The sequence below is a fragment of the Lontra canadensis genome, unplaced genomic scaffold (genome assembly GCF_010015895.1).
Source record: "Lontra canadensis isolate GAN:19392208 unplaced genomic scaffold, GSC_riverotter_1.0 scaffold1, whole genome shotgun sequence".
Taxonomy (NCBI): Eukaryota; Metazoa; Chordata; class Mammalia; order Carnivora; family Mustelidae; genus Lontra; species Lontra canadensis.
Window position 1 is genome coordinate 108,637,172 of NW_022630995.1, and position 27,432 is coordinate 108,664,603.

Consider the following 27,432-nt stretch of genomic DNA (forward strand, 5'->3'; position numbering starts at 1 on the left):
TGGCTTATTCTAACAGAAGTCCTGATGTTGTAAAGAGTAAAATATAGGGGGAAAAAAAGCATGGACACAGAATTCAAACTGGCCAGGACATACACCCTACGTTTACACCAGCATAATTACATGTCTGGGGAAATTTTCTGATTCCCTGGATTTCATCTGGCAAAAGTAACCTTAAAGAGCTGTAGTAAAATTATTGTAACAATATAAATGACAATGTGACATATAATAGGCGATTATAAATTATAACTGTTGTTATCACTGTTATATCCCTCCACAGTTTATTTATATCCCTTTAGTTTATTTTCAAAAATCACAATTTCCCTGTCCACAGTATATTGAAACAGCTGGGTCACAAATAAGCAACCACATTCTACAGAAAATAGCATCACTGATTAGCCAAAGGAGGAGCTGGAAGGCCAAAAGGAGAGTTATACAGAAAGAACAAGAGATCGTTTATTATTTCTGGCTCTTGGATGACATTTTCTCTTTGGACGTGAAAAGTAATGAGAATATAAGGGGAAGTGGAGCTACCACTTTTGGGCTTGTGATTTTTATTTTCATTGTGAATCAGGTGCAGCTGAGAGGCAAGGCCTGGCAGAATCTACCCCTGTGGTGGGCAGTTCAGCCTGTTCTGATAAGCCAAGTAACTATTCATTCAGTTAAAAGGGAAACTGGGTATGTTGATGTACTCAGCTTCAGAGCAAGCCAAGAGCTAAGTGCAGGGAGATACAAACAGTTCAGTGCAAAAGTACACAAAGGGATCTAACAAAGGGAGCCACTTTCAGGGTGGAATGTACCTTAACTGATATAGTACGAAGTGTTTTTCATAGTTTGGAAATAAAATCGCTTCTGTTCTGGTCGACATCTGAGGCTTGATCACTTTTAGGAGACGTTTTAATAACATTGATGCAAGTTGATTTTCTTCCAAAATGTAAGGTTTGTCACTTTCAGTTTTATCTTTTATTTAGAGAAAACTAAGAATTTTTCTGCCATGTACTGGTATTATAATATTAGAAAATCACTTTATCTAATGTTCATTCTGTCCTTTAAAATGCCAGGTTCCTCATTAGGCCTTTGGAATACAAAAGTGATTCTGACAACATTGCTCCTTTCAGAAAAGTTCATAGTTGAGTGGGGGAAATAGATGTCTAAACACATAATTTCAGTAATGTGAGAAAAATGGCAATATTCACCATGCATAAAATGGCACACTTCCCTAAGAAGTTTAGCAAAAGCCTCATGAAGATAGTAACAACTCAGCTCAGACTTTTAAGATAAATGGGCATTTTCCAGATTGAAAAAGCAAAATGGACATTATGGAGAATGTCATGAGGATGTTATCATACCACTGTAGAAAAGTACAAAAGGCAAAATCCAGAGCATTAATTAATTAAATTGTGAACACCTCCTCTATGCCAGACACTGGATTGGGGTGAATTGTGCAGAGAAAAGTTGAAGTTGCTCTATTAATAAAACAATGAGGCTGAAGAAGCACGTATTGAGAGAAAAAGTAATGGCATTTCATTGCTGCCAGTAGATTAGGAATGAGAGATGAAGTGACATAAATGACTGGTGGTTTTTGCTTGAAAAATGGGGAAAATGCGATGACATAATATCAAGCAGGTAAAACATTAGGAAGCATAACTTAAGAGGGGAAAGAGAAAATTAATTTTGAAGCCTTGGATTTCTCCTATAAAAATTAGCAACATTATCTGGCTAACTACCTCTTGTTTGATTAAGAACAACAAATTATATAGTGATGCTTCTAATCCTATAACACTATGCAAATTTTAAAACAACTATCTTACTCCGAATTGAACGAAAACTCACAGGGATATAAATTCCTAAGGAAATTCTAAGAGAGTCCTTCAGGGAGGTAAATAGCTCCTCTAGCAATCTAATACACAGCAGATACTTAATATTTGTTGAGTAAATTAATAAACTAATGAATAAATGAATGTATAGATTCATGGTGAGATTATTTATCTAGAAAATTTACTTGTAGAGCACAGATGAGAGAAAATGGACCCGAATCAATGCAAAATAGAGTTGAAATTGACAAATGATTAACAACCTTACGCTTACAGAGTATTACCCCTGGAGATGTACCATAAGAGGAGAAAAAGACAGTTGTCTTTGCTAAAGAGATTGTTGCTTTCTAACTCGGATAGTTGATAGCAGGCCCATATGAAGAATTCAGCAGAAATAAGAATGGAGGAACATTGTTTATCGTGGAGAACCAGCCCTGAAAATTCATCTAAGCTCATATGCTCTCTTACCTTTAGTGGATGGAAGCATCTACTTATATTGTTAGATGTGTGGTTGGTCCTTGTGATTTTATCATTAACCCTCTAATCTAATTTAATTTGTTTCAATATGCTACTTTTCAAATCTCAGCTTAGATTCCCTATTTTATTTTTATACAGAGATTAATGTTAACCTTATTCCTTGAACAGTTACTTGGGTTCAAAGTCATCAGGATCTTTCCTTTCAGTTGTATTTTTTATTTTTACTCTCATGACTCCTCCATTTCAAGTGTCATTTCCCTGCCATCCTCTTCTAATATATTTAAAGTCATGGCATCTATTACTGTTATTTGCACTTGGAACCAGCCTTTATTTTGTACATAAAGTCATTTCTTTTGCATTTTCTTATGGTTTACATTTTTATCTATTTTCTTATTATGCAACAATTTTGATTTTTATTGCATCATTTCTTACTATCTATATGGCCTGGTTAACACACTTTTACTATATTGCTTTGATAATAGCTTCATGTACTCATGGGAGTGTATATTTTAATATTAAAGAATAAAATTATATAATTAAATTAAATTATTTAACTTAGAGTTAAATATTTAAACTATGGCAACTGCAGTTAAATTGTATTCATATAATAAAGCATATGAATATATTACAAAATGAAAAATTATTGACAAGCACTAAGTGCTTGGCTGATACTGCTGGACAAGGTAATTATTGGTGATATAATAGTCAATAAGACAAGAATGGTCCCCATTCAGAAGCTGCTTATAGATTAGAGAAAAGTGCAGACAAATGAACATAATATTAGGGTGTCATATAATCAGCATGAACTATAATAGCAGAGAGTCAGAGAACTATGAAATATAAATACACATATTTGTATATATATAAATACACACATATGTACATAAATAAGTAAATAAATACATAAAATCATTTTTTTAAAAGATTTTATTTATTTATTTGACAGACAGAGATCACAAGTAGGCAGAGAGGCAGGCAAAGAGAGAGGAGGAAGCAGGCTCCCCGCTGAGCAGAGAGCCCGATGCGGGGCTCGGTCCCAGGACCCTGGGATCATGACCTGAGCCAAAGGCAGAGGCTTTAACCCACTGAGCCACCCAGGCGCCCCCATAAAATCATGTTTGTTTGATCTCTTTACTGCTGTCAGGGTATGTATTTGACTTCAATATAATGACTTAAATGTTCCTAAAATACAGATATCCACTTGATAGATGAAAGATTATTTGTAGAATTAACACTGTATTTTTAAAAATTCCTGAATGGATTACAGGTAGCTGTTATTAATTCAACAATATTTCACATTTGTAACACAAAAAAATAGTTGTTCCCTTTGAAAACACACATTATTAGTGTCATTAGAAAGGATGTAAAAGCTATGTCTATTTGCATGAAAAATACTTTATTTTTTATTTTTTTAAAGATTTTATTTATTTATTTGACAGAGATCACAAGTAGGCAGAGAGGCAGGTAGAGAGAGAGAGGGGGAAGCAGGCTCCCTGCCGAGCAGAGCGCCCGATGTGGGGCTCGATCCCAGCTGGAATAGTGACCTGAACCGAAGGCAGATGCTTTAACCCACTGAGCCACCCAGGTACCCCTGCATGAAAAATACTTTAAAATATAACCTTATTTTTAGGAATTTTCATACATTACAGCCTTTGAATTCTGATAAATGATAAATAATATAAAAACCACGTTAAAGTGGCTTTCAAATCATTTTTATTACAACCTAAGAAGTGTAGTAAGATAAAACATGAAAGATCTGATTAGGAATTAAATATTTTCCAAGAAGTGGCATCTGGCGGACAAAAACCCTAACTACTCTTTACTTTGCAGTTTCCAGCAGGGTCTAGTAAAGAACAGGAGGTGCTCACCAAATGTTGATGATTTTACTATAAATTTAGCTTTGATGAGTTTCTGAACTAAATATGCTCTACTGTCCTTTCCTTCTCTGAACTTATCTTGTTCCATAATATAATGCTATATATTAATTTTCTTCCATTGAGAAATATAGAATGCATAATGATTCCTAAGTAAGAATGATCTGTTGAGTGATTGAGTTATGCAACTTACACATTGCTCATGCTAGTATTTAAGATAAAAATCTCAGATAATGTTCTCATCAGGAAGAGTTATTCCCAGATTAGTAGAGAGTAGTTGAGGCAGTTAACTTTTATTTTTCATTTAAAAAATTCTAGTTGAAATAGGACTACAAGTGAAATTATTTTGTTGGCATATTTTTTTAATCTCTTTAGTTTGTCTTACTAGGACACACATTACATGTCTCTTAATGATCAGGATTGAAAATAGGACAGTTGGAAAACTTCAAATTGATCATAAAAACTGATTTATTAATCCTGAGCTATTAGAGTTGGAACTCTAAATAGTAGTGATTCCAGGGATGTCCAGAAAAAATGTCTTGGCATGGTTTTCATTATACATTAGATTTTCCTGAGCTTTGTTTGGCCACTGAATCCCTTGTACAATATCCTAAAATGGTGAGTGAATAAAACATCCAATCTTAACTGTTTGAAAGGATTTTTTGACAATAAAAGGCCTATATACTTTTAGAAGTGAACAAGTGTCAAAGACACAGTATATAAGTCATTGTCAAATAAACGACCAATAGGAACTCTTTTAAGATTTTTTAGCTTGAGGAATCGTGTTTGCTTTTCTGTAGTATGCATACTGTTTGGATGGGCAGAAAAATAAAAGTGGATGAGAGATACAGGAGGGATGAAAAGCTTAGTTGTTAAGTGTCTACCTTCTCCTCTGGTCATGATCCTGGAGTCCTGGAATCGAGCCCCACATCAGGCTCCCTCCTCCGTGGGAAGCCTGCTTCTCCCTCTCCCACTCCCCCTGCCTGTGTTCCCGCTCTCACTATGTCTCTCTCTGTGAAATAAATAAATAATACCTTTAAAAAAAAAAAGGTATCTCTTGCTTGTCAAAATCCTCTGAGGCAGAATCACTTTGTTCACTTTCTCCTAAACCAGAAAAAAAAGACAGAAAATATATATCTAGGTTTTCACAGAAATAAATTATGTCCATAATCTGTCATGCAAAGCATTGAAATTCTACTCCATATTATAAGGATAGATTTATACAAACTTTCTGACATACCGTGCATCCCCATAAGCTTTGTAAACATTGGCAGGTAGAAAAGTCATTTTATTTTTACTAGGTATATACTTTTTGTCTGGTTTTATTGGCATATTTTAAAATGCAGGTGGAGATAATGAGACCATTGGATGGTAGAAACTTAAAGTAAAAGCCTGACTCTGCCAAGTCTGTTTTATGAGCTCACAATTTCTATTCTACAGGATTAAACATAATAATGGCAGATAGTGGGAGTGGAGGAAAGAAAAAAAAATGTGTGTTGCCAGGGAAAAACATAGCCTTGAAAGTCAAATAGACTTAAGTTGTAATAAGTCTGCCTTTCTTTCCATGTGACTTTTGAACTCTATTTAAGCTCTTTGACTTTGAGATTTCTCATCTATATAACAAGGACAATTATTTCTATCTCATACTATTGATGTGTCGAGTTTCATACTTGGCACAGAAGCAGCACTCAAAAATGTTAGCTCTTATCCCACAAATGTCATTACTTTATTCATGGTGGATTTTCTGTTAGACCTAAAAAAGACACTTTCAGCAATTTAAAAAGTTCAGTCTAAGGTTTTACTGTGGCTCTTTGAAAACTTTTTTTTTTTAATTAACATCATTAATTCAATTCTGTATATGTTTTGGCTGGGTTGTGATTACTGTAGTCAATGTTAAACACTTAGTTGATCATCTGATTCAGAGTTCAATTAGAGAAAATAATCCTCTTTGTTTTACATTAGTAAAACCAGATTTGTTGTTGAGCATTAAATGCTAACACAAGTTTGGGAGGGGCTGAAAACAGTCTCTAGCCTGATTTCTTAGGAAATATTACCAAAAAGATGCTCCAGAACTGGGCTGCCAAGAAAGCCGCCATTTTTTCTACAGTTGGTAAGAAACCTACATTTAACCTCAGTGAGTCACTGCTACTGCTCCACCACTATCTCTCCTGTAATCCTTGTGTGCAACACGGATGCCTCAGGCAAGCTCTGCCCCTTTTTCCTCATCATCCAATCTAAATGCAGGTTTGGTCCAGTCTATCTGATCGGTAGTACCTACTTTATTTTAAAATTCTAGTTCTGAGGAAGATTAGAAAAGTAATTTTTAAGTATTTGAGCTCCTTCAGAATAGGAATTTTCATAGAAGGCATTTAGAATGGATCATTATCAAGTTAATATTGTGTATCTACTACAATCCAACAATTGCTAGGATTACTTCCATCCTTAAATTTTTAAATAACAATAATTGGTAATGAAAGGCACCTTCCTAATAAATATAAACATACTTTAGACATACGAAATAGTATCCAGGTTTTATTGAAAAAGCACATTCTAACTGATGAATTATTGAACATTATATAAAAATCCACTGATGTACTATACCTTGGATAACTGAATTTAAATTAAAAAAAGGCACATCCTGCATGTTTGTTTCTCCCTTAGTTCAATTAAAATCCCATCATGATATCTATTACATATAATTAAGGGATAAAAGTAAATCTAATATATCCTATTTAAGATAGGTGGGCAAAGGGAGAGAGAAAGAAATTTGATTAATAAAAAGGTATATAGGAAGAATATACAAGTAGCTACATTGGTCTCTATATTTGCACAAGGTAATAAGAAAATTTTGAAGTTGTTCTTTCTCCTACTTATTCTGTATTTCCTTTGCTTACAGCAGTAACCACTCTTTGGGATGTTTTATCTGTTAGGGTGGCCCAAAACATTATTCCTAAAATATCAAGCTCTTGATGTTCCTACCTATGTGTGCTTAGTCCAATATTCCATTAACCAACATCAACAGATATGGCAGTATATCAAATACTCCCCCTAGCCCCTATAGTACTAATTTGCCCTTGATAATCAGAACCAGTCATCCCAGATAATATATTATTATTCCCTTTTTTGGGGCTGCTGATCAGACAGCATGGAAAACCCAAAATGACCAGGAGGTGATCGCAATGACAAGTTCAGTGACTGTTTTATTTAGTGAGAGCATTTACCTAAGAATTCTATACCAGTAGAACTCCGCGATACAAGGAAAAGATGATAATATCATGTGCATTAGTCATTAGGCATAGTAAAAGAAATACTACTTTTAATTCACCTGGTGATTCCATTTTCATGTGTTCTAACTATGGGAGGACTAGCCCAGCCTTATATATTGGTCACTGATATGTAGAACACTATCTCCTCTTGAATGCCACACATTCAATGGGCTGTTTCTAACTAGCACAATAGCCATCTTAACAACTCGTTTCAACCAGTTACTTCCAGGTGATAGAGAAGACTTGTGACTTCTATGAGTATAAACCAATTGCCTCACTACTTTGGCTGGAAAACAAGTACAGTAATTGAGAAGCAATATATCCTGATGTTGAATGACGCATTTTGTAAGCTTATAATGGCATCGTTGGAAGAAGCATGGCTGGCAGAGAAGAATAAACCAGAATCGATGTCTTTTCAAGTAGGCAAACCTTTTATATTTGACAAGTTAACTGACTGCTCCCCTAGAGATACAGTGCTGTATAGAGGCCTCAGTGTTGTTCTCTGTTGCTGGACTTGGGCCCTCCAAGTGACATATTCAGATAAGCCTGATAAGAGATAACTGTCCACATCCACTCCTTCATAGTCTCTATCCCTATCAGCATGATGACTTTATGCCCTAGATCTTTCAAGCAAGTATGGATTTCTAGGAAAAGATGCCAAGTAATATAAAAAATGCTGTCTTTTGTTCTGAGAGTTTCTCTTATGAAGTGTAGCACATAACACCCACCTCTTATTCTGGGTCTATTTAGAGAAGTTCATGAACATACCCTTTTCCCCAACCTTTTCATAACCTACCTATTTTTAAAAAACTTTTTTTTTTCCAATTCCCCAAACATCTGGCCGAACTATTGCCCACTGTTTTTAAATAACTGTTAATCTATACATGCAGCCAGTTCTTTTTTCATGCAATGTGACATATGTGTCATTTGACTTTTTGCCAAATGGCAGGATCTTCTCCACTCTTCTTTCCAGCTAGTAGACTATTGCAACATTAGAGACACATTTTTAAATATTTATAGCATAAATTAAAAGACCATTTGTAAACAAGGTTCTTTTTTTCCCCTCTGTTTCTCATTCAACTGCTCGTAAGGAATTCTCCATGTGGGCATGCACAAATGTGGGTAAGGAGAGGGTACCGTGGAGTAGATGTAGATGCACTGAATTCAGAGGCTTCTGGAATGTCAATTTTACTTTTCCTTAATATTCTAAAATATGTTTAGTTATAAATAACATATTCTTCATAATAAATGTGGCATAAAACTTATAGTTATAAGTAAAAAGATTAAAGTAAGAATGTAAGGGCAGCCCCTTTTTGTTAATATTTGTTAATTAGTCAGCAATTCTGATTACTATTGCTGTTGCCTATTATGAAACTTATGATGCCCTTGCTTCAGTCTATTAAATGTTTCCACTTGGCTCTGAATTCTGAGATTTCATCATACTCATTAAGATCAGGAGCCATATCAATACAAACCTTATTATCATACTACAAAGAGTAGCAAACAGTATGTTCTGTTCTTCATTACCAATGGATTTCAAGGACTTGGTGAAAAGCCTCTCGTTTGGGCTTTCTCAAGACTCATAATTAGTGGCTGTATAAATGAATCATCTATGATTATGATATTCTAACACTGTTAACTCCTTGAGGTGTTAAGGTCCCTTCTTCTATGTTATGCCTAGAAAATTTTAGCATTTTGACAATTTAGCATAAGCCATGTTTAGGTCCATATTTAAGAAACCAATCAACAAAACAGAAAGATTCTCAAATGCCTCAGCTAGAAACAATGCTCAGATTTGCTTGTAAGTGGAGCCTTATAAATATACTTACCCATAACTAAAATTGTATTTTTCTCACATTCATAGCATATTTGTAATTGATTCTCATAGTTATTCTTCATTTCCGTGTTAATATATGTTAGCAAAATCTTTGGTTGACAATGAGGAGTAAACTTTATCCCCAGATCATCCTAAGATCTCTTTTTACAGATGTGTATACTGTAGAAGTAGTAATGGAAAAGCTAGAGAATAGGTGGTTCCTGAGGTAACCACGGCAGATGACATCATCCTAAATCTTAAGGCAAATCAAAATTAGCCTCATCAGGGGAGAAAAAGCTACTGTATGATCAACAGAAATTCATGGGGCATTCCAGGATTTCAGAGTCAACTAAATCCATATAAATGCCCCCATTCTAATTTATTTTAAGGTCTTACTATTTTCCAATAATCAGACATATGTCAAGACTATAAATGTTTCCAATACCTTAATTTAGCAACCAATAACATCAGACTCTCTGCTTAATTGTGGTAATTATTACCACTATCCACCAAGCATTTCTAGTTTTTACATCTCTAGACATGTCCTAAGATTATATTTACTGACCAAATGGGATTGGGTAGGACTATATTATTATTAATATTGAGTCACTTGTGAATTCAATTATGTGTATAACTTCCTGCACAGAGCATTTAACTTCTGGTATGAGACATTCCAGATTTTCATTTACAACCCACATAGCCAATGTGTTTAAGAAGGAAAAACAACAGTGTTCTGAGTCCCTTAGAGACTATAAAGGGAACCTCCAACTCAGCAGCAATGGACATGGAGTTTAAACTACCCTTATTTTGAGCTACCCAGATTGGGGGGGGGGGTTGTTGTTTGTTAATGCAGCACAACTTAACCTGTTCTGATTAATACTTTGATTAGCATGGGTGTGAGGCCAATGCCTTCACTGTGTAAGAGATTATAATTCTTTTAAGGCACTTTAAAAATTCCCTGGGATTGGGACAGTGTCTTGAGTAGGACTTTGAAACTTGGGCTTGTCCTTTTCCTATTCTCTGTCCTGTCCTATTCTCTAGCACAACTGAAGTAGTTTACTCACCCCAGAATTCATGCATTCTTCATTTTTTCATAAGGGTATATTGCAGCAGCTAATAATCTCACAAAATGTTTCCTTTCAATAAATACTTTCTCCCAGGAGACAACAGATAGTCATTTAACTTATGCTTTGATATAACATATGATGGAATGACAGTGTTCTGTAAATCCAATATTAAGAAGGCTCCTCATTGCCCTCAAATAAGGCCAGGTCATATATTCAACACCAGGGCCCATTTCCTTGGGGTTTATTACCAGGCACAAGTTGTAACAGCTGGAGTTTAGTTGCAAAGGTGGAACACACTAAAGTTAACATGTGCAGAAAATAATGCATTATAACAAATGTAATTTCTTACTGAATTATTGGGAGGTAATAGGAATAGATTCTAGATTGAGGCCCCAAAAATATTTTCCAAGCCAATAATAACTGGGTTTAAAAGGGCGCTGATGTTCTTATATTTTTCTTTTTTCTTTTTAAAATTTAATTTTATCATGGTAAGTGTGTATAACATGTTTTCAGTTCAACCATGTTGTAGCATGTATCATAGGTTCATTTGTTTTTATGACTGAATAATATTCCATTGTGTGGATAAACCAAATTTTGTAGGGTTTTTGTTTTTAATTTTAATTGAAATCAACATATAATGCTGTATTGATTTCAGGTATACAGACAGTGATTAGATATGTATATACATTACAAAATGATCACCACAATAAATCTAGTTGTCCTCTGTCACCATACAGATTTGTTGCAATATTATTGACTATATGCCCTATGTTGTACATTACATCCCAGAGGGACTGCTTTCTTGCCACAATCAAGAAACTTCCTGTTGAATAAGGAATTCACTACTATAGCTGCTTACTTTATAACCACAATATTTATGCTACACTACACACATGCCAATGTACACACACATACACATAATACAAATGGATATCTTGTACCTTTCTTTCTTTTCATTTAGTTTTGAATTCAAGTCTTCTTCAAGTATGTCTGGTTTGAAGAATCTAAATCATCACAAGGAATCTTGTATTCTTGTTTTGTTGTTTTATTAACTCAGCATCCGCATAATAAGAAATCGTGTTAGAGAAGAGTTGGAATGGATATTGAACTGCCTAGGCAAATGTATCTCCTGGTTTACTTACCTGGTAGTAATTTATGGAGTGCCTAATTGTGAAAAAGCTTTAGAATTAGCTCTTCAATTTTGAAGTGGTCCCTCAAGCATCTACTCTATAGAATTGTTGCCAAACTTTTAGTTCAATTCACAACTTTTAAGTGTATAACATGTGCCAAGTTCTGGAGACAACAATGAATAATTATATCAGTTCCTTACCCTTAAGGGATTAATAGTCTATAGTGTAGGATGGACTAATCAATAGCTATAGTAATTCGGGTATTAACACTTTACCAAGAGGTGAACAACATGCTGTGGGATTAATTTAGCTTTGGGTGGTTATTGAATGGATATTTGGGTACTCCTACATGGATAAATTTAGATCATAAGTTAAATAGTTTCTTTATGGTCTTAGAGGAGAAAGGAAATATATCTTTTGAGGAGACAAGAACATGAGAAAAACATGAAAATATGAACCTCCATATGGAAGTATATGATCCCTGACCAACAGCATGTGTGCAATAAATATGTGTTGACCTAAATGAGAAAAAACCTCAGATGCAGAGGTCATAATAAAAATGAACAGAAAGTGAGCCATAACAGTAAGGGTTTTCAGATCGTTAAGGGTTTTTAAAGCCCGTTTTGACCAATGAGTTATGAGTAGAAATCAAGAGGTAACACTTTCAGACCAGAGCATTTGATTGCTGGTACAAAAATCACACGCTGTTTTCTCCCTTGCAAAATCACTGAAGTCCAGAAAGAGACTGTTCCAGTCACAGGAAATGTAAGGAAATAGCTCTTTCATACATATAAATTCATAGTCACAGCTTTATAATGGTAACCCTCAAAGTACTGTGGAGGATAGGTTTTACTGCAGATGCTGGAGTCAGACAAGATCAAATAAGATGCTATGTAAGAGTCTATATTCACTATAGCAGAAGCACTAGTGGAGATGAAAAAGCTCATTTAAGTGACATTAAAGGGAAGGAAATGAAAGGACTTAGTTAAAGCAAATGCATAGATGAAGAGGAAAAGGGAGAAGTCAGCAGCAAGTTTAAGATTGCCATCTTGGCTCTCTGAGTGAATGATGATATCTTAGTCGGGACACAGACATTTAATGCTCACAAGTATCCATGTTGCTCATGCCTTTTGCAGTAAGGTAGGATCATGTAACCACTTCTCATCAACAATCTCTGAACAGAAATGATGGATGTTCCTTCCGGGGAACAACAATTTAAGTGGTGTGAAACAGTCTGGATCTTCCTTAAACTTGATGACAGTGGAGATCTAGAGCTGAGATGGCTGAACCACTTCAGGACTAGATCTCTAAGTCACTTGATGGATAGAAGCAACTCTAGAATGGCATCTAATCCTTAGCACGTGTTGAGTTAAGTGAGATAATGAGATACGAACTTTTCATGTATAAATTGACTAAATTGCTTTTATGACAGCATGTCAGCTTACCACGACTAAAACAGGGTAAACAGAGGAAAAATAAAATATTTATAGAGGTGAATAATGTAAAATTTATTGAATATTTATCATATGCCAGTCACTGTTTCAAGCATATTCATTATATGTAATAACCCATTTGTTTCTCAAACAGCTCTATAAGGAAGTACTGTTTTATTTAATTTTAGAGATGTGGAAATTGAGGCACAGGGAATTCAGGTAATTTGATTTTATATATCCAGTATGCTGTAAACTTGAAATTTTGAACTATATCTTACACATGCTGAATTTGAGACAAGAATATCCAGTATGCATATAGAGATATGTTTTTCATGCTTAAGTGATTTAATTTTGTGACCAATTAGCATAGAGTTGATAGTTGAATCCATAGACATGATAAATGTATTTAGAATCATATTAACACAAAAAGAAGACCAAAGTAGTGAGAATATAAGGATTTTGCTTTGTTTGGTTGGTGTTTTTGTGTTTTGTTTTCGTTTTTGTTTGTTTGTTTTTAGACCTAAAATGGTAAAAACACACACAAACACAGCAGTATTAAAACTGGAGTGTCTCTTCCTTGCTCTATGGTTTTAGATCTTGGTGGTTTTTTCAGGCTTCCCACTCATACTTCTAAAGCCTGTGTACCATGGGTAGTGAAACCAGAGAGCATACATAGAATTGAACTCTACCAAAGGCCTGCCATCAGTCTGCAAAGCTCTTCACCACCAGGGGTAGTGGGATAAATTGTCTGCCTCTGGAGACATTGGAAGACAAGGGGAACATGTACTCTGATTGCTTCCTTATTACAAACTCACACTCCCCAGGACTTGGGGACGGTAATCACAACCTATCTATGACCTTAAAATTTCAAACAAATAATGAAAATAAGGTGGTCCTATAAATAATGCTTCTCCCTCTGGAGAAAGTCTTACAATTATCTAACTTTGATAATGTCTTCTTGTCCACTTTTTCTATATCATTATTATTTCTGAATGCTGAACTCTTTTAGTATTTCATATCTAAATTATCTTTCTTCTGCTATATTTACCATCATCCCTCAGGTCCAGCCATTTTTGTGACCTCTGGGGGCCCTTACATTTGAAATGTTTGATTTTAATAACTACATGCATATAAATATCCCAAAATATCTATTTGTATTTTTTAGTCTATTTGTATTTTATTTTTAGCTTGTGTTCCTGGTTCTTTCTAAAAGGTCTCATGCTCCAATGTCCACACATATCTTTAATTAATTGTTCAACCAATATACAAAAAAAGTTAAGTTCATCTGATGGTTAACATTTCTTAATGTTCTTACTGTTATAAGATTTCTACAGGACAAAATATGCTATCAGGGAGACTATATGTTGCTAAAAAGAAAGGCTCTGGAGTCTCAGAGTTCTTTGGTTCAATCTTAACTCTGTTACTTATTAGTACATAATAATTTGGATCTTCTAAGCTGTAAGTTCTGAGACTCAGTTCTCTCATTTGTAAACTGGGGACACCTGAGCCTGTTTCACCTGCTGTGAGTATGAAATCAAATAATTCACAGAAAAATCACTGTATATATAGTATATGGCAGTCTGTCTACAAAGTAAGTTCCCTTTCCACTGGTTTGTATTTTCAGTAAGAGAGATTTTCATTCTCAGTTGTCAACTGGATGTTCTTTTTATTTATTTATTTATTTTTAAAATATTTTTACTGAGCTAAGATATATTTACATTTATTTTTTTTCTTTTTTGTTATTTATTTTTTTATTATGTTATGTTAGTCACCATATAGTACATTATTAGTTTCGGATGTAGTGTTCCAAGATTCATTTTTTAGGTATAACATCCACTGCTCCATGCAATATGCACCCTCCTTAATACCTACCACCAGGCTCACACATCCCCTCACCTCCCTCCCTTCATAAGTGAAGCAGAGAAAGTCAATTATCATATGGTTTCTATCTTCTTTTTAATCATCTTCTTTAGAATATGTACTAAGAATTTAGAATATGTACTAAGATGAATATTTTTTACTCAATAATACTATGTATATTCTCCTTTAATTGGATGAATTTTATGAATATATTATTTTAAAACAATTTTATATATATTTTTAGTCTCTGTACTTTAGACATTGCAGAAAATTTTTCATTGGCAATCATTAATGTTTTCATCTGTGGATTTTTTCACTCACGTCCTTTAAAAATGCAGCTCAAAATATTATTTTATGGAGTGCCTGGGTGGCTCAGTGGGTTAAAGCCTCTGCCTTTGGCTCAGGTCATGATCCCAGGGTCCTGGAATCGAGCCCCACATCGGGTTCTTTGCTCAGCAGGGACCTTGCTTCCTCCTCTCTCTCTGCCTGCCTCTCTGCCTACTTGTGATCTCTGTCTGTCAAATAAATAAATAAAATCTAAAAAAAATATTATTTCATGAAATTCTTCTCTTTATTTTTATTTTTTAAAGATTTTATTTATTTATTTGTCAGGGAGAGAGAGAGAGAGAGAGCACAGACTGGAGGAGTGGCAGGCAGAGGGAGAAATAGGCTCCCCTTTGAGTATGGAGCCTGATGAGGGACTTGATCCCAGGACCCTGGGAGCTGGGATCATGACCCAAGCTGAAGGCAGACACTTAACCAACTGAACCACCCAGGCATCCTTTATGAAATTCTCTTTGTTAATAAAAACTAAATTCCTTCTTCTGATACAAATTATTATCCATTCACTATATGTTAATTATCCATTAATTAATTATTCATTCACTATATGCTGGAAACTCACAATCCTAGTTTGCACTGATCTACATTCAAATCTTGGAGTCTCCCCATTATGAAAACTCTCTATTATGTTAAGTATGTGCATGTGTGTGTGTGTGTGTGTGTGTGTGTGTGTGTGTATAAAAACGTAGAAAGAAATTTAGGCAAAGTCCTTTAGGAATGTGATTTGAGATACAATAAAGATTAATGCTTTTCATGTGCAATGATTTTGATCAAGTAATGTGATTTATGAAAATATCTTGGCCTTATTTTTCTTGAGAATTTTCAATCAGTTTTCAGTTTTCAATTCTGACTTTTTCTGATAAGCAAACATCTATTGAAGAGCATCAGCAATTTTGTAAATGGAAATTGAATAGAGAAAAATTATGTTTACTTCAGTGGGGAGTATCCTGACATTCAATTGCTTTTCTATATTTTATTGTAAACCAATAAAAAATGTTCATTGCAAAGGAGGTTATGATTAATTTGGTAAGTGGACTAAAGTTTCTCCTTTCAACCTCCATCTGTACAAGACAAAAGAAAAATATTATAGTTGTTGCTTTTTCTTTTTGGTTTCTCATTTTTATTTCAAAATGTTAATAAATAAAGTTTATGCCTGAACTTATTATTATAATAATGGCAGGTGGTATTTTTAATATAGCACATACTGCAGGAAATTATATTTCACTGCAGTAAGAGCTGGTTAAGAAACACCTGTTTAAAAACACTTTTTTAGAAAAATCATAACCTATTTTTTATTTCATTTAACTTTATAAATTATTTCCTATTTTGTAATTTTACAGTTAATATGATTTGAAAAGGAAACTAATATTTAATATCTGTGGTTTATACCTAAATTAAAAGTACACACAATAATTTCACATAGACAGAGGACACTCATCTGAAAGTCATATTTTCTGGAAGCAGGATATCAGAGAGGAACATCCATCCATTCCTTCATTTAGTCACTCATTTAGGCTTTACTGTTACATATGTGTTGGATACAAGGATGAGAAACACAACTTACCCCACCTTCACAGAGACTATAGCCAATCAGGTTACACATATTTCAAGCATTTCTGCCCATGCCACATATACAATCTTTACTCATCAGAGCTGTTAACCCTTGAGTCATATCTTTCAAGAAACCTAATAGGCTTGGTGATCAAGCACTGTGGTTTACAGGTGATTAAAATAAGTAAATCCAACCTGAGTGAACCTGCTAAATGACAAAGATATTAAAAAGAAATGAAAGCATTTTGGCTATGAAAGTGGGTAAAAATCTTCCCCCTACATGATATTCCATTTATTCAACCACAAGACAGTTTGCTGTCTTATTCAATTTTCATTAGTTCATTTAACATTAAGTGACTATTATGTGATATACACTGTATGTGGCTTTAGACATAAAAAACGGAAGTAAAATGTGACCCCCAGCTTAAACAAACTCATAGTATTATACATATGTATGTGTATCCATGTTTCTGTGTGTGTATCTTTGGCAGGGAGATGGGATAGGAAAATTAAGTTTCAAAAGTCAGAATCAAAGAGAGGAGATATGGTGTCAAGGGAGAACTTTTTTACTAAAATAAAAATTACTGAACAATAAGTGATAACAAAACTATGATCACCAAGACAGCATGGTACTGTCACAAAAACAGACACATAGACCAGTGGAACAGAGTAGAGAGCCCAGATATGGACTCTCAACTTTATGGCCAACTAATCTTTGACAAAGCAGGGAAAAAATATCCAGTGGAAGAAAGACAGTCTCTTCAATAAATGATACTGGGAAAATTGGACTGCTATGTACAGAATGAAACTCGACCATTCTCTTATACCATACACAAAGATAAACTCCAAATGGATGATAGACGTCAATGTGAGAGAGGAATCCATCAAAACCCTAGAGGAGAACATAGGCAGTAACCTCTTTTGTTTTTTTAATATTTTATTTACTTTTTTGACAGAGAGAGACACAGCAAGAGGGAACAAAAGCAGGGGGAGTAGTAGAGGGAGAAGCAGGCTTCCCACTGAGTTGGGAGCCCCATGTGGGGCTTGATCCCAGAACCCTGGGATAATGACCTGAGCCGAAGACAGACGCTTAATGACTGAGCCACCCAGGTGCCCCTAGGCAGTAACCTCTTTAACATCAGCCAGAGCAACTTCTTTCAAGACACGTCTCCAAAGGCAAGGGAAACAAAAGGGAAAATGAACTTTTGGGATTTTATCAAGATAAAAAGCTTCTGCACAGCAAAGGAATTAGTCAACAAAATAAAGAGGCAACCCACAGGATGGGAGAAGATATTTTCAAATGACACAGCACACAAAGGGCTGATATCCAAGATTTATAAAGAACTTCTCAAACTCAAAATGCAAAAAAACAAATAATCAAGTCAAAAAATGGGCTGAAGACATGAGCAGACACTTTTCCAAAGAGGACATACAGATGGCTAACAGACAAATGGAAAGATGTTCATCATCATTAGGCATCATGGAAATTCAATTCAAAACCACATTGAGATACCATCTTACACCAGTTCGAATAGAAAAAATCAACAAGGCAAGAAACAACAAATGTTGGAAAAGATGTGGAGAAAGAGGAACCCTCTTACACTGTTAGTGGGAATGCAAATTGGTGCAGCTACTCTAGAAAACAGTATGGAAGTTCCTCTAAAATTTTAAGATAAGGCTACCCTATGACCTGGCAGTAGCACTACTGGGATTTACCCCAAAGATACAAATGCAGTGATACAAAGGGACACGTACACCCAATTGTTTATAGAAACAATGTCCACAATAGTCAAAATGTGGAAAGAGCCAAGATGCTTTTCAACAGACAAATGGATAAAAAAGATGCAGTCCATACACACAATGGAATATTATTCAGCCATCAGAAAGGATGAATACTCAATTTTTGCATCAACTTGGATGGGACTAGAGGAGATTATGCTAAGTGAAATAAGCCAAACAGAGAAAGTCAATTATCATATGGTTTAACTTATTTGTGGAACATCAGGAACAGCATGGAGGACATTAGGAGCATGGAAAAATGAAGGGGGAGAAATTGGAGTGGGAGAGGAACCATGAGGGACTATGGACTCCAGGAAACAAATGGAGAGTTTTAGAAAGGAGGGGGATAGGTGAGCCTGGTGATGGTTATTAAGGAGGGCACAGGTTGCATGGGGCACTGGGTGTTACATGCAAACAATGAATCATGGAACTCTACAACAAAAACTAATGATGTTACTGTTTGGTGACTAACATAACACACACACACACAGAATAAGTGTTAAGTCTCAAACTGCTGACAGAGAAGGTAATGAAACTATTACAAAGATGACATGATGGCAATGATAAGGGCAGAGTGAGGACATTATCAGAGCAAAGACTCAAGACATCCATCCTGTTGTGATAGCTCAAAGAAGGAAGTGGGTGAGGACCTGGGAACAGGAAAGTAAGTGAGGCAGCATGTATGTTTGCATTGTTGTTCAATAAATATTCACAGCATTTCCTGATGTTGTAAGCAGAGGCTATTCATATACCTCACTGATTTGAGGATTGATTTTTAGCTTCTGTGTCTCTATCCTGAGCTGTAAAATAATTGGAGTCTCCCAACTAATCTGAACACCTGTTGGAATAGTTCTTGAGAATATATAAGAATTCTCATTGAGACTAGTTATTGTTGAATGCCATTAATTTGGGGATGTTTTGTTATGTACAATAGGTGAGTAATAAATTGATTAATATCTAGAACAGGGATGTTGCATTGTGAAACACTTCACATGGTTCATGTTGGCTTTGAGACTGAATAATAGATAACAAAAGAACTCTTACTAAAGTCTGGTAGTGAGCCATGATATGTAATGGCAAATTATTTGATAAAATATTAGCCTGTAGTAACTTGGAAGATAGAACAAAAATCTAATGCACCTGTGGTATTGGGCAAGAAGTTTTGAGTAAGATGAGCTAGATGATACTACTTGCATTTGGTAAGTTGACAGGGGGTAACTTACCAAATTCAAGTAGTATCATGAGTCCAGAAAAGAGCTGGGCCATTTGAAATCCGAATTTGGAGAGTATATAGAAAAAACGACAACAACAACAAAACAAAACAAACAAACAAACAAACTAACTAACTAAAAAACAGAAATTGCAGAGTTAAAATCAAAGGCCTAGCCATTACAACATAGCTTCAGGAGATAGACAAAAATATAGGTAAAAAAACAAGGTGAGAACGTAACACCATTTGTTAATATCCCTAAGTAAATTAAAGTGCCCGTTAGTACTTCCTTTGAGCTGGACAAAGTGCCACTGGTAGTACCAAATTGTGGCCCAATAGAAGCCTGAAAAGTAAAAAGAACTATAACTATGTCTAAAGAGAAAGAGTAGCATGCCTAAACAAACAAAAACCAACAATCCAAAACCTTATAATTCTACCTTTTGGCAGTTGAAGTTCACTGGTAACAACTACATCAGAAATCCAAAGAAAATTATATTAACAAAGTCACTGTCAACTTGAAACAAACAGGATGGTCTAGTTCAATGTAATAATATTTGAGAGCCATCAACTTTCTACAGACAAGAAATAATCTGAGAAAGTTGCTAAGCCACCAAGCAATAGTGGTTCAAAAGTAGCTAAGGAGTGAAATAAAGAAAGAATTCCCAAACAGTGGTATCCACAGTGGAAGAGATCAATGGAAAATGGGTAGCTGCTTCCAGGGAGCAAATCTGCAGTCAAATTAAGGAACATCCTCTACCCTCAGGGTAGGGGCATCTGCCAACATTTGCCCAGGAGGAATTTAGAATTCTTGTGGACTATTAACTGCCTCTGCCTTTCATCCTTCTCCTTATGGAATGAAACTATTATGGATATCCTTGTTTGTTTCACCATGAAGGTTGACTGTGTGGATAACAAAAGACTTGTCTCTCTGGTTCCTAAGTCTTCAGAACAAGAATATCTGCTGCTGGACAGGATGCAGATGTTAAGATTCTTCTCATAAAGTCTGCTGCCGCTTTAACAGTTAAATCTATCTGTGGTCTTAGAAAAGGAATATGAGTGTTTTTGCATGCAAGAAGACATACGGGATATTTGAAAAGAAGAAGGTAAGCTCTGCTTGTTAGATGATTGTTCAGCTAATATTCACGACTTTACCCCCCCAACCCATCCAGACCCAATTCCCACTATGGCTGCAGTATACTTCTGAGCTCATTGATTTTGGATTTAGCCATGAGAGCTACTTTGGTCAATTGAAATGGCAGTGGGAATCACAGCAAAATCCAAGCATAGACTTTAAGAAACATTGTACGTTTCTGTGGATTCCTCTTTAGCTTTTGATTTCTATAATAAGAAAACCATAACACATAAAGCTTGTTCCTTCAACCTAAACTCCTAAATCAGATATATGGGACAGAGTAGTCCCCAGTGACCTATACATAAGCAGATTAAAGTGAAGCCATTCCAGTTAATTCCTAGAGCCACTATAGCTGACCTATTAGGGCTATGAGATAATAAGTGCTTATTGCTATTGCCACTATTTTGTGGTTGTGGTTCTTTTGTTACGCAGTATTAGTGGACTAATACATGAAAGAAACTTAGTTCTGTGAGATATGAGACAAGGGTATCTTCTGAGAATGGTAGAAAAAAAGTGTGATAAGGATAAAGATTTGAATTATTTTAAGAGTGGTTATGAGAAATGGCAGAGACATAAGTAGCTATGTGGAAAAAGAATCTAAGGCAATATTGGGAAAAAAAAAAAACAAACCTTTTTTTCCCATAGTAAAAGGAGTCTGCCACTTGCTGGTCAACTCACAGAATAATTTCTTCCTTAATCCCAGTGCTCTCTTACCTTTTTAAAGGCATAGTGTTTTTTTGTATTTCTTTACTCTCATAGATCTTCAACTTCTCCCTCTTATAGTTATAAGCCTACTTAAATACCCTCTTCAAAAATTTTTAAAAACTAAATATATATGTATATATACATATATATGTACATATATATATATAAACAAGAACACAAAAAAGTATCATCACCCTTTTAAGGCAATCATAGATTACTAAATCTTATAGCTTCAAAATATTTTCAAAAAACAACAAAAGATCCCGGAGTTTTTGAACAAGGAGACCTACTGTTTTTGCAAAAGGGCCTTCTTAAAATGCCCCAGCAAATGATAGAAGCTCTGTCCTCACTGGCAAAGAGATTCAGTGGTGTTTATCAACCACTTCACATACTTTTCTTGTTTTCTCAATTTCATATGTAATTCTCGTTCCAATTTTAGTATATGTGCTGCTGAAGCGAGCACTCATATGTAATTCTCATAATAAACTTACTAATATGTTAGTGTTTCTGCCCTTATCTTAAATTACAACCTATCAAGAAGAGGGCAATATTTAATTCAGAAATAATATTCATCAATGTCTCTTACATGTCCACTTCCTCATCCCTAAGTAATGCTTGGTATTTTGTATGTCCCTCAATCACCTTCATAAAAGTTGAAGATGTCTAAATTCTTTCAAAGTGCCATAGTACCCAATCCCAGATTCCATTCATCTAGAAGTGTCTGTAGCATTAAAAACTTGTGACTTTTATGTCCTTTCAAATATTCTTCATTGGCTTCTATGACTTTATATTTTTCAAGTGCTCTGCTTATCAATTCTTTTTTTTTTTAAGATTTTATTTATTTATTTATTTGTCAGAGAGAGAGAGAACACAAGCAGGCAGAGCGGCAGGCAGAGGCAGAGAGAGAAGCAGTCTCCCCGCTGAGCAAGGAACCTGATGCGGGACTCGATCCCACGACCCTGGGATCATGACCTGAGCCGAAGGCAGCGGCCTAACCAACTGAGCCACCCAGGTGTCCCTGCTTATCAATTCTTTATAATTTCTTCCATCTACATGTACTCCTCATGTCTTCTTTCTGAAATTTAAACAGATTTTATGGGCTTTTATTTCCCTTCTGATATGCTTCTCTCTCACATTTTTTACCATGGAAATCCACACACTCGTTTGGTTTTGATGTCCAACACTATAACTATATTTCTCTTTTTTTCCCCCTTCCTTTCTGAACTTCAGTTCAAGTCTCCTCAGTCTCATCTGTAACTACTGCTTATTTGTAATTTCATGAAATGATATTTAGTGCATTGCTTTCTATATATGTTGAAATTATACATCCTTTAAAACACTATATAAGTTCATTATGGGTAAATCTGTAGTCTTCATTTTCTAATACTCTCTGAAACTATTGTAGTGTTTGAATATGAATGATCAGTAAACATATTTCATTCAGTAGTGTAGAATAAATTTTTTAAGAGCCCCAGCCCCTTTAAAGCCTGGAATGCCTCTTAAAATCCCTTGAGAAAATTATCTTAATTCAAGACAAAAAAACTAGTACTTACAATGTTGTCTCTCATGAACCAGGAAAATTTAAATATTATGAAGTGTACTCAGTCAAGAAAGAATATGTGGAAAATGAATTGTCTGAATTATACAAACTAGCTGGATTTTGATCTTAGAGAAAATAGACATCTGAACATTTATTTATTTTAGATACTTTTCAAGATGGATTTCATATATTGTCACAATACTAAAGGTAAAATTCACCAAATAGCTTTTACCCTATTCTATATTCAGAGTTGTCAACATCTCATCACAGAAGATCTTTCTTAATTATGGAACAATAGCACAGAATTTTCTTTTTCTTTTTTTGTTTTTTAAGATTTTATTTATTCATTTGACAGAGACACAGCGAGAGAGGGAACACAAGCAGGGGAAGTGGGAGAAGGAGAAACAGTCTTCCCTCCAGAGCAGGGAGCCCTATGCGGGGCTTGATCCCAAGACCCTGGGATCAAGACCTGAGCCAAAGGCAGATGCTTAATGACTGAGCCATCCAGGCACCCCACACAGATTTTTCTATACACAGATCATAGAGGTCTGTTCCCAACCATATGTGTCATCTACTCTGAAGGAAAGCAAAGCATCAAGGATGCGTTGTTTATAACAAAATAATCTTCCATAGTATTTGGTTGATCATGGACTCATTCCCCAGAGTAAAATTAGTGTACTGAGGCAATATATCTTTTGGTGTTTTAATTTCATTTTTAAGGTGTATTATTTTTTAAAGATGTAAAAATACTTAGATGGCTTAAAATTTTGATAAAAATAGCTAATGATTTTTAAAATAAACCTACATGTTAGAGGAACTGATTATACCTAGAAGAATAAGAAACAACTCCACAACAATCACCAAGGGGAAAGAGAATCATTTTCAGCTATTTTCCATTACCACAAAGTCAAAATAAGGTAAAACACAGTATATGGTATTTAGATTTACCCTCACAGGAAATTGATTCCCCACTTCAGTGATAGTGAATAATTGTCATTAATTCACAATGTTAATTCTAAGCATTACAAAGAATTGTACAAGTATTTTTATAAGTTTTAAAATGCATTTGCTTTAATGTTTTTTAATAAATGTTCATATGATAACTAAAATTATATATTCTCAGTTTGTCAAAGTTACCAGAAAATCTGCACTTTAAAAGAGGAATATTGATAAATTTAGGCTATAATATTTAACTGAAAGAACGGGGCATAGCATGATTATAACCAGTTCTCAAAACTTTCACCATCATGATGAACATGGGCAGTGACATTTGTCTAGCTTGTTCCAACACAGCACAGAATTGCCTATTTTCTAATTTTTATGGCTGGTAAATTCCAGTTAACTTTTCCTCTCATTAAGGAACTAAAATTATTAAAGCTCTGCCTTCAGTAAAAAGAAATGTTATAAAATACTTTTTTTAATCCCAAATTTGATTTTTTTACTTTATTTCTTTGTGGTGATAGATTTAAAAAAAAGTGATGATATGAATTATATAAAGTGAAAATATATTCTTTTAGCTTTTTATTCACTTCCCTTTTTAAAAATATTAAATGAGAGGTGCCTGGGTGGCTTAGTCAGTAAGCATCTGCCTTTGGCTCAGGTCATGATCCCTGGGGTCCTGGGATCAAGCCCCACATAGAGATCTCTGCTCAGTGGGAAGCCTGCTTCTCCCTTTCCCACTCCTCCTGCTTGTATTCCCGCTCTTGCTGTCTCTGTCTCTCTGTCAAATAAATAAAAATCTTTTTAAAAATATTAAATGATTTTTCATTTGTTGAAGAGAAGTTCTTGGTTTTCTAGGCCTTTCCTGAGGGTCTGAAATGAAAATATGTCATTATTTAGGAAGGCAGAATATGAAGACCCCAGAAGTAAATCTGCCAGTTGTAACTTAGAATTCTTTAAATCATCTTTAAAAAATTATTTGGGGTTTATAAAATAGTTATATGTGACCCAGAAATCTCCAAATGTGGGTCTCAAATATCAAATATAACAGTGTTCATTCTAAAATATCTCCCTACTTCACAGATGCATGAATATTATTGGCCAAATAATGACCTCTTGTTCAATCACAACATGTGTAAGTTCTCTCCAGGTCACTGTAGGAGTGAGTATCATTCTTGTTCTCCTAAGTGATTTTAAACATTATAATGAAATCTTATTCCCATTCTAATCAATATATGATATTGATACACTATGCATTAGGATGCTGAATTTTAATAGCAGTTGCCTAACTTCAGCTATTTCTTTCATCACATTTAAACTTCAATATCACACTTGATGAATAATATCTACTTCCTAGTATGACTTTACATTTTATTTACTTTGCTATAGTCACCTTCCATTGTCTGTATAGACTGGTAGACCTAGAACGCTCTATCATATTTCTCAAATTTTGGTAGCCATCAAATTCTAAGTAGGAGCTTTATAAAACCTGGTTAGGCTGAATTTCTTTTCCTTGCTCAAATACATGAGTGGTCATGACAGATGTTCCTTGAACCTTGTCTAAGAGGGATGATCTGTTTATAATACATTTACATGGCAAGATGGATATTCGGTTTCTTTGTTCTCACTATCCCAGCTTATTTTTGTCCTTTACTATGCAGCATTCAGCTCATCCTATGTTCCAGGGGTTTTATATTTTATTTCTCACCCTTTCCATTACCCGTGGCCACACATAAGTGTTGCGGCCCGCCCACTAGTTATCTTCTTGTAACATGCTTATTGATGTTTATAACCTTTGTACATGTCAATGGTTTAACCCAAAACATAAATCCAATAATGCTAATAGTTTACAGATATTGTGATTTAGTATCATGAACACTTTCTGTGGATGGCAGATATAACAGCAGGGTGCTTGTGAGCTTATATACGTCCTTAGTGAGACATGGACATTTCTTTCTATCATAATTCATTAGTAAAGAATAATGTTCACTGAAGAAGTTAATATTTTTTTGTTTGTTTGTTTGGGGGTTTATTTTTGTTGTTATTAATAGTTAATTCCCAGTCTTTGGGATTCTGTTGTTACTTTGATGCTTACTACACCCAAGTTATCAGAAAAGCTACCTTGCCACTATTGTTTCAGTTTTTTCATCTACAAAACAGTATAATAAAACAGGTGACTTACAAGGAATTTGAGGATTAAATAGGACAATACATAGGAATTTCTCAGGATACTACTTATTACAACTTCATTAACAAGTGGTTATTAATATATAACAGAGTTTTTTGGGCACAAAAGATAGAAAATGGTGAGAATTAATGTCTTAGTAATACAGCCAGTATAATTTGTTTCTTAGTATATCTTGAATAAGTAAGAAAGCTGACTAAATTGAATATGATATGGCTGGGACACTAATTTTTTAAAAATATTCTCCTTATCAATGTAGAAAGTTCAAATCTTGCTCTATAATAATCAATAAAGAGAGTTAGAAAATAACATTTGTAAAAATTAGTGCTGTAGGTTATCAGAACCAAGGAACTTTTGTGATTTGTTACTTATGGGACATGTTAGTTTGATTAAATTGGAGCTCTGACTGCATATGACTAATATCTGTACAAACTGACCTTCCCTCAGACAACAACTGTAAACTCTGTACAAAATACTACTATCTGAAGGCTCTGAAAAGTGAAATGATTAGGAAGATTCTGGAGGTACTTTGAAATTTGGATGAATGGACCAATATAGGTGAGTTATTCATTTAGGAGAACTTCCTAATGGCTTCTTAGCATTACATTAATAACAGTGATATTTTATTTTTTCATGTGGTCTCCTTGAGACGCCCTTTCTCCCCAGAGACTCTGCCATTGATGCTGGTTTGCAGCAGAATTATGTGTATAATAGCAAAACATAAAGCCCACCCCATGCTGGGCTCCCTGGTTCTGAAGTGCTCTCTCCACACATTGGTGGTTCTTTATAGGAGAAAGTTCTTTCTGACACAGCCCTTACAAATGAAGGACAATAGAAATCTGCACTTGACCTCTCTGGGCCCTTTGCTCTATGACCATATGGCTGTGATTTATATCCTTGTTTAAATACCATTGCTATATTATATTATTTTCCTTTAAGTAAGTGTAGATTTTTGAAAGCACCATCCTTGTGGGTTCTGTGAGAATTTTTTAACAATTGTACCCTACTTATCTGTCACTGTTACCACATGTGGTATGTACACTGTGACATAGATATAAATATAATTTAATAAAGGTAATTATTATTGCAATTAATTGATCATAAAACTATACTCAATTGATAAAAATATCAACTAACCATTTTAAAGGAAAAACATGACCTGTGAATGCAAATATAGACAAGTAATCATTTTTTTAGTTTTTCTTTTTTTATTTTTCACTACTAAAAATTGTGTTATTGGTCTTTGACTGACTTTGATCAGGGGGTGATTAGAGTGATTAATCATAGGTGTGTAATATTTGCAAAATTATACTGT